The sequence below is a fragment of the Aegilops tauschii genome, chromosome 7, assembly GCF_002575655.3.
Source record: "Aegilops tauschii subsp. strangulata cultivar AL8/78 chromosome 7, Aet v6.0, whole genome shotgun sequence".
Classification (NCBI taxonomy): Eukaryota; Viridiplantae; Streptophyta; class Magnoliopsida; order Poales; family Poaceae; genus Aegilops; species Aegilops tauschii.
Window position 1 is genome coordinate 621,986,952 of NC_053041.3, and position 6,384 is coordinate 621,993,335.

At 42.9% G+C, this 6,384-nt stretch overlaps 1 pseudogene; it reads left to right on the forward strand.

The window, feature by feature from the left end:
• Positions 1–1,591: 1,591 nt before the first annotated feature.
• Positions 1,592–2,598, forward strand: LOC109754403 (uncharacterized; annotated as a pseudogene).
• Positions 2,599–6,384: the final 3,786 nt, after the last annotated feature.

The window sequence follows — 6,384 nt, forward strand, 5'->3', positions numbered from 1 at the left end:
TTTGTTTAAAAGCGCTCTGGTTAAATGGTAATCACCCTCTGAAGTTTACTGCAGTAAACTTTATCATGAAACAGTGATCAACTGAGGTGAGATTAGAGGCAAATGAGTTGTCTGGTAGATTTAGGTTAGGAAGTACTATAGTCCTGGTAATTATGGAGGGGTTTGGCTCAATGATTATTACAGTTGCTTAACAACTGCATAAATTGGTCCAAAAACAAGATCAGGAAGAAGCACTCACATAGAGTGATGGATTGAGCTGAAAATGAACATGGCAGGGTTATTTGGTGATATGAAGCTTCTGTAAAAGTTTCATGCCATTTGGAAATACCAAAGTGGCACTTGCTTCACAAAGCTTCATTCTGGACAGAAACTTGCAAAAATTCAAGAGGAATAATGGCTTTATGAACCATTCCCAAAATGGGCGGAGGTAAGTTATATGGATAATAGAAGGCTTAGAAAAATTGGCAGCCATAATGGAGCAATATAAAATATACTTGCTTCACAAACTGAAATTTTGGACAGAATCAAAGAATTGAAGATGAGCTCTCATGGAGGCATGACATGAGCTCTACTTTGGTGGAGGGCTATGATATGATGATATGAGGGATCATGCAAAATGGCAACTCATTTGGATATGCCTAGCTTGCACATCCTTCAGGAAGCTTCTTTCTGGATAGAAACTTTGGAAAATAATAATTAAATAATCACTAGGCAAATGAGGTTGTATTTTGGCATGTGGCAATGATATGGACAGGAAAAGGTGTCCAAGGAGCTTGAGGTCAATTGGGAAAAGGAAAATAACACTTGCTTCACAATGTGCCATTTAGGGCAGAATAGGGAATGGATTATTTGAGCATGATGATAAACATGACAAATGAAATATTTTGCCATATTTGAGAAAGATATGACCCAAACAATTTATGAGAATTATTTGGGAATCTTAGGAGTGATGGAAATAAATGTTGCTTCACAACCTAGGGCAATTTGAGTTATTCCTTTAATAGAAAAGGAATATTCCCAATGAAAAGAATATTGGGATTTGGGCTAGGATGAAAATGACAGGGTCTAGGGAAGGGTTTGGGAATGACAAGCCACTCTGAAAACAAAGAAGAGGGCATCTTCTTCCAGACCACGAAGCCACGGAAAAAGAAACCTCAAGCAAAAACCTCAGAAAAACAAAAGAAAAAGAAAGGAACAAAAATCAGGCTGTCACAGTTAATTCAAAGACAGGCTAGGTTCGAGCTCTCCTCGGGTTCAGCCGGCGCCTTTTCTCTAAAAAATGTACGGGTCCTAGGACCAATGGTTGGACGGTCGCGCTTGATTGTTGAGGCCTGATTGTACAAGATGGGAAAGGACTAGGAATTTATTTTGTTATTCTTCGCTTATCTCCTACTAATATTAAAAAGGTATTAATAGCCATGCCATGGACCTGTAGCTATCTGATCTTATCCCTAACAGTTTTGCCTAATTAACACACCTGATAGATAAAGCTGCTAGTGTTCAATAGATAGAACTGTTGCATCTTCTGCACTTGTTGTGTTTCAGTGCTGCTTGGTCGTAACAGAGTTCATGTTATTCTTTCTAATCGAAAACCCATCCATTGCAGATTGCTTCAAGCCTAACAAGGGAGAGTTGTGAAGCAATACACCAAAGCATCCAAGAGGTTACTCTAACTTTTTATTGTTTTGAGTAACTGTACTTTACTGTACTACTGTATTTACCTTGCAGAATAGTTGTGTCTTGACCCAAGAAATTATTAGGTTGTGAAATATGCTTTTGATGTTGATGTTGACTGTGATCACTTTCCTGTGGAATGGTTGTTCCATCACCGCTGGGGCAAGAAGCCAGGTGAAGTCGATGATGAGTTTCAAAAAAAACGGGGTAGTCTTGAACAACGTCTCAACCGTTATTTGAGAAAAATTGGTCACCACCGGAACTCATCGTAGATTTGCATTTCGTACGATGAACTGTGACAATTATGTTGGATTTATCGGAATTTCAGTAATTATTTGGTCCAGTTTGTTGTCATTTGTTCCTTGTTAGTTTTATCCAATTTCTGGTTATTGCAGGAAAGAACATTGAATTCATAACAGCTGGTGGCAGGTTGAGCAACACTACTTCACTACCACGCCTTCTACCATCCTAAATCTATCTAACCCTCTGATTTGTTCTGTCTCTATTAGACTACAGCCTATATATGTGCCACAACTACAGAAGCTGATTGGGACCCAATCTGACAAAAAGGTAGTGGCTAGCCCAGGGCAAGTGAGTGAGGATGGTGATGCCAAGGAAGCAAGGGTAGAAGGAGAAGATGATGAAAATTTGAAGCCAAGAAAGATGGTGGCAACATTCCAGCCGGGCTGCAGGGGACAGCAAAAGAAGGATGCCATAAGTGCCCCCTCCAAAAAAACAAGGAAAATCTGGTGGCTAGAAGAAACCAAGCATTAAAGATGGCAGCAGAGATGATGTCGAGACTATGGAACCAAACAAAACTGTTGCCGATAGCAATGATGAGCATGATTTGGACGGACCAACTGCACCGTATCAGGCCGAGGTATAGGAAATTTGTCCCAGAATAAATTGAAAACTACCAAATGATTCATCTGGAAGAAGATGAAAGAAATTCAGTGTATGTTGGTTCCACGTTGTCAAACGTCAATTTAGTGTATAGTATGTTGGTTATGTGTTTTACACTATTTTACATTCCAGTGGGAATGAAACCATTTGAAATCTTCGGAATTTCATAACCTTGTGTTGATTTCCTGAACTGCAGCAATTAATATCATATTACCGTATGAACAGAAAATGCATCTGTCTAAACGTTCCATCTATGTTTACTATGAAATCCAAATGGTCAGATTCTCCTCTCGAGTTAGGCCATAAATGTCTTGAAAAAATTGGACAGTCTTCATTATAGTATTTTGTGATATTTGATATATGATGTTGTATCAAATATGAAAATGTTCCAAACAAAATACACTAGAACTGGTCCTATCTAAAGAATATGGTTACCCTTCCTTCTCTACAAAATCACCATCAATGCCAATGCTCTTTTTTTTAAGAAGAACGACACCCAAGGGCATCTTAAATCTGATAATTATTGAGAAAAACAATAACGAGTACAATGGAAAGACAATTGGATACTTCACAACCATAAAAAGTTACATTTAAAATCATACTACCCTTCTTCCTCCAATTGTACGGCACCCGCCAGAGATTAAAAATTGCACTGAACCAACGGTAAATGAAAGGGACACATGGAAATGCTCTTGCCATACCAGGCTTTAAAGACCACAATAGCCACTCCACATTCGAGACAAGATCTAGAACTCGTTGAAGAAACATTGGTTTGGAGCATCACCTCATGCAGTACAATCTTGCAATCCATCACCACCGGACCATAGAGTGGGAGAAAACCGAACCACCTACCAGAACAATATGGAAGAAGAGGTCGAAGTTGTTGCACCAATAGCCAGCAAAACTGCACTCATTGATAGAAACACCAACTGTCAAGATTCGAAGACAACCAACAAATCTAATGACACAAACTCTCACATACACTTCGCCGGTGTTTGATCAAGCATCATCTAGTAGGGAGAGGACAAAGAGTCCTTATTCCACATGCCAAGGCCACCACCACCTTGCAAATGACGTCTGGGAAATAAAACCTAAAGAAAACAAAAATGAAACATGCAGGGTCCCCACTCTTCTTGCCGCCGACGAGACCGCTAGACAGGGGAGATGAGGAGGACCAAGGGGGCGTCGTGAAGGTGACCTATGACAGCGGCTGGGGTTTGTGGTCTCGCAATACAATGCTAAGAGTCATCCTAAAAATGTTTAACCAAAGTTAATATGAAAATCTGATCGAACCCCAAGTCGTATCACCTGGAGATGTCCCTTCGTGCACTCTTTGGTCGCCAGCGACTCTGTGCCGCTCTTTTTTTAGGAAAAGGCCTTCATGGCTTGCTTTATTAAAATTAAACAATGCTTACATCATCCGCTAATAGTTCAGAAATAAAAATCGGAGGTGAGTCCGACCACAAATTTGGTGGATCATCACGTCCAAACTGAGCTAGCGCATGAGCTACCATATTTGATTCACGACTACAATGCTCTATCGAGAACTTCCCGTAATCATGTAACAATGATCTACATTCATCTAGTATCGGAGCTGCTATCATCGAGTGCCCAGAACTCTGCTAGAGTGCTTCCACCACAATTAAATTGACCATCTGAACCAGTATAGAATTGCATCCCACAATGGTGGCAAGTTTTAATCCCTCAACAAGAGCAGCCGCTTCAGCCGACTCCACATCCGCGATGTGTTCAAATTTCGCCATGGCAGCTGCTACGAAAAGGCCACTACTGTCACGAATAATTGCTCCACCTGCACCAGTGTTGTCCTCATCCGAGAAAGCAACATCGACATTAAGCGCCAACTAACACACTAGGGGCCTCCTCCAATGATTCAGTCTTGGTGTCGCTCTAGTTTTACTGGCCGCACACAAAAAATTCAGACAGAGTGCCTGATGGATTGGCATGACCGCACTGGTGTTTGGACCTCTTCATGCTTAACAATTTGTCTTTGCTGCCATCATAGATACCAGATCGTCACCGCCACCAGCTCTGGTAGTTCAACAATGCTCATATATTGCTTCTTATGTTCTTGGTCACAGAGAAAAATTTCCTTGATTTCTACTCCTGTACGTCCAGGTGCAGCTACTGTAGCCATTATTTCGAGTACGCCAAGGCACCTCCATACGTCCTGTGCTTGGTTGCATTTGAATTCCATATGAGCTATATCCTCAGCATGCGTGGAGCAAATCCGACATTGAGCTGAGCGAGATATGTGCCTATTTGCTAAAAGACAACAGCAAGGGAGTGTATCATGAAGACATGTCCAAAGATTTTTTTTATTTTGCCTGGTACCTTCAAACTCCAATGTTTCCTCCAAACTGGATGTGCCAAGGAGCCCCTTATGCCGTGAGGGTTTATATTACTTGAATCATGATATTCCTCCCATTGCTTATAATAAGCTGAGCGTGCTGAAAAAATTACCCGACTTGGTAAGATGCCAAGCAACGAAGTCCTCCGTTTCATGCTGGAAGATCGGGTTTCGCAGAATCCTATCTGCGCCTATATTCCAAAAATTGTCTCGTATCAGCTCCTCGTCCCAGTCCCTAGTGAGTGGGTTTATGAGTTCATTCACCATTGTGAGCACATAGTTGCCCCTCACAGTTATTATCTTCCTTGAATTACTACTAGGGATCCAACAATCTTCCCATATATTAATTTTCATGCCATTGCCAACCCTCGAAATGCATCCTTTCTTGAATGTTTGCATCCCTACCCAAATACTCTGCCAAACATATGATGGTCCCTTCTTTAGTCCACAGTCCAACAAATCACCTGAGGGGTAGTATTTGTTGGGGAATGTAGTAATTTCAAAAAATTTCCTACGCACACGCAAGATCATGGTGATGCATAGCAACGAGAGGGGAGAGTGTTGTCCACGTACCCTCGTAGACCGAAAGCGGAAGCGTTAACACAACGCGGTTGATGTAGTCGTACGTCTTCACGATCCGACCGATCAAGTACCGAACGCACGGCACCTCCGAGTTCAGCACACGTTCAGCTCGATGACGTCCCTCGAACTCCGATCCAGCCGAGCTTTGAGGGAGAGTTCCGTCAGCACGACGGTGTGGTGACGATGATGATGTTCTACCGACGCAGGGCTTCGCGTAAGCACCGCTACGATATTATCGAGGTGGATTATGGTGGAGGGGGGCACAGCACACGGCTAAGAGATCAAGAGATCAATTGTTGTGTCTTTGGGGTGCCCCTCTGCCCCCGTATATAAAGGAGCAAGGGGGAGGCGGCCGGCCTAGGAGGAGGGCGCGCCAAGGGGGGCAGTCCTACACCCACCGGGAGTAGGACTCCTCCTTTCCTTGTTGGAGTAGGAGAGAAGGAAAGATGGGGAGAGGGAGAAGGAAAAGGGGGCTGCACCCCTTGTCCAATTCGGACGAGAGGGGGGTGCGCGCCTCCTTCCTTTTGGTCTCTCTCCTCTATTCCCGTATGGCCCAATAAGGCCCAATACTTCTCCCCGGCGAATTCCCGTAACTCTCCGGTACTCCGATAAATACCCGAACCACTCGGAACCTTTCCGAAGTCCGAATATAGTCGTCCAATATATCGATCTTTACGTCTCGGCCATTTCGAGACTCCTCGTCATATCCCTGATCTCATCCGGGACTCCGAACTCCTTCGGTACATCAAAACACATAAACTCATAATATAACTGTCATCGAACTTTAAGCGTGCGGACTCTACGAGTTCGAGAACTATGTAGACATGACTGAGACACGTCTCCGGTCAATAAACAAT